We start from the raw sequence: 3,144 nt of genomic DNA on the forward strand, positions 1-3,144 counted from the left end.
CCGGGAGCACCTCTTCCCAAGAAGGACAAAGGCAGGGAAGGTGGGTCAGCCGGGGTCAGTCACCTGACCAAGGCCACCTGCGTCAGCAAGGGCTCTGGAAGCCCTAGAGCAGCCCCTCCTTGAGGCCACCCCCTCTTGTCCACAGAAGAGCAATGACAAAGAGATGAATTCTTGACTTTCTCCTCTCAGCCCTACCAGCGCCAGCCCAGCCCCCAGCCCGCTTCCCTAGGCCCACCTAGGCAGACGGTTCCTTAATTCCCTGTGTGGTTCTCAGCAAATCATGTGGGGGTGGGGGTGGGGGTGGGGGGTGTTTGTTGCGCACATGCAACCAGACCATGGGCCCAAAAACTAAACTCACAGTCCTCGAGCACATTCTGTCTCAAAGGATAGGGTAGAGCCTCCCTTGTAGGTTTCTGTAGGTTTCTTGTAGGTTGTAAATATTAAGGAAGCAGAAAGCCTTATCTTGAATTCTAACCGCTGACCTTGACGTTTGCAGCCCCATGTGTGTAGGCCACTAAGCCACCAGAGCACCTAGGATCTGGGCTAGGCACCAGGAAAAGATTCAAAGGAGAGTTATGATAAACACATACATGCACACATACACACACACTGTGCAGGGTAAGGCTAGAGCCCAGAGGCAGGAGTGACTAACTTCAAGCCAGTCATTCAAAAAATACTTTAGCCTGTCTTAAGACTCTGTGCAAGACATTGGAGATTCATAGATGAACAGGGAGCAGGTGAGCAGAAGTTGACAGTCTGGTGATGAGAACATGGATACAGACTGGTATGCTGTGAGCTAATCAAAAGATTTGGGGTAGTGGTGAATAACAGAGCTCCGAATCTCTTCTGGGGTGGCCTGAGAGGCAGACACAGTTAAAGCACTTAGCTACCACCCTGGCAATGCATGTTTGAAAAACCACAGCCATTGAAAATGCAGGTCTACTCTGACCCACCTTGGGGCCATCATGACTCAGAATGGAATCGGTGACAACTGGTGGTGGGACTAATCTCGGATCTCAGCAAGGCTTCTCTGAGGAAATGAGCCATCAGTGTAGACCAGCAGCTATCTGAGTGAGGCATCAATAAGTCCACATGGAAGAAACACAGCAACCTGTGTGATCCAAGGATTGTAAATAATAAAATTCAAGTCTCAAGAAGAGAATGGCATCAGAGCTTAAATGGTGAATATTGGGTTTGCTGAAGGCTATGGTAGACAGTGGGAGTTCAAAATCCACTTGCTGTGTCCCCACATGGACTAAGCCCCAGTGAGCCCCCTCTGACTGTAGTGGAGGGATGTGACTCGCTCGCTTATTAGACAGTCTCGTAAGGTCGATTGTGGCAGATGTAGTTAGGTTAAACGATCTCATCGCTTGATCTCTCTTTTGACCCATTTTAAAGTTACGGTACTTCGGTTTTTAAGTATCTTCTGCTTTCTTTTAAAAAAAATCATTTGATTGGGGGCTTGTACTATTCTTATCACAATCCATACATCCATCCATTGTGTCAAGCACATTTGTACATTTGTTGCCATCATCATTCTCAAAACATTTGCTTTCTACTTGAGCCCTTAATATCAGCTCCTCATTTCCCCCCTCCCACCCCACTCCTTCACGAACCCTTCATAATTTATAAATGATTTTTTTTCATATCTTACACTGTCCAACGTCTCCCTTCACCCACTTTTCTGTTGTCCATCCCCCAGGGAGGAGGTTATATGTAGGTTCTTGTCATGGGTTCCCCCTTTCTACCCCACCTTCCCTCCACCCTCCCGGTATCGCCCCTCTCACCATGGTCCTGAGGGGGTCGTCTGTCCTGGATTCCCTGTGTTCCCAGTTGCTGTCTGCTTTCATTTTGATTGAGGTCTTTGTCTCATCTCTGTTGCTGGGTTGGTTGGTTTGCTTCCTGTCTGTGTTCCGTATGATTTTCTGTTTAGGAAGTCCAGGGTAGGCAGATCTATCGAGACAGTAACTGAATTGATAATAGCCTAGGGGGCATGGCAGGGGAGGATGGGCGAGAAAATCGGGAGCAAACGATAGTGAGTCCGTGAAGAAAATGTTCTGACGTTATGGTGATTGCACACATCTTAATATGATTGAATGGTTGAGTTGTATGATATGTGATGTATATGCCAATACAAATGACCAGAAGGACGAAAACCAAATAGCTAGGTAACAATGAGGGTCCCTGGGTAGCACATGGATCTGTGCTTGGCTACTAACTGGGACGTTGATGATTCAAACCCGCCTAACAGTACCACGCACGGCAATGTGTGTCTGTAAAGATTGCCACCAAGGAAAGCCTGTGTTGCTAGGTCTGTTGGTAACCATGGGGATGCCATGAGTCAGAGTCAACACCACCTTGGGTGTGGTTTTTCAGAGGAAGGTAGGGCAGGGCAGGAAATCGGGAGTGTTCTGGAACTTGCGGAAAGATCCTTGAACTACGGATAACCAAGTCACTGGGAGGTAATTCAATATCCACTTTATGTGAAGGGATCCCCGGGAGGGAGGTGAGGGGCTGGGCAGGGTCTGCTGGTGGAGGAACTAGGAGAGTGGCCAAGAGCAACATTTACAGGTATTAGCCCATGTGGGCTTCTTCTCCAGATTCTATTTAAAAGAAAAAAAATCTCAAAAACCAAACACTGCTATCAAGTAGATGCTGACTCACAGCGACCTTATAGGACAGGTAGAACTGCCCCTGTGAGTTTCTGAAGCTGTAACTCTCTATGAGAGTAGAAAACCAAATAAGCTTGGGAACCCATGTTGCAAACAAGCTCCCTAGCCTACCCTTACCCCTATTTTAGTCCTTGTCTGATGCAACGGCACCAATTGTTCATGCTGAGGGAAAACCCTCAAAACCAGAGCATCCCCACATGACCTCTGCTCTCACGTAGGGGAAGCTGTTCATAGGACGAGTCTCACCCTTTTCCTCTACGCTTTCCTGGCATGTTTGCATGTACAGCCTTACTCCTAGATTCTCACAAAACCCTGTGGGTGGACTTTCCCTTCATCAGACAGGCATGGAAACCAAGAGTCAGAAAGGAGAAGTGACCTGCCTATTGCCACTCACCACTGCAATAGTTAAACCAGAGCTTTCAGCTCTGAGTGCCTACCAGGCTTCAGGCACCTGTGTGTCTCCCAGCTCAGC

This window comes from Echinops telfairi, unplaced genomic scaffold (assembly GCF_000313985.2).
Source record: "Echinops telfairi isolate 266 unplaced genomic scaffold, ASM31398v2 ScPeMD7_7424;HRSCAF=8462, whole genome shotgun sequence".
NCBI lineage: Eukaryota > Metazoa > Chordata > Mammalia > Afrosoricida > Tenrecidae > Echinops > Echinops telfairi.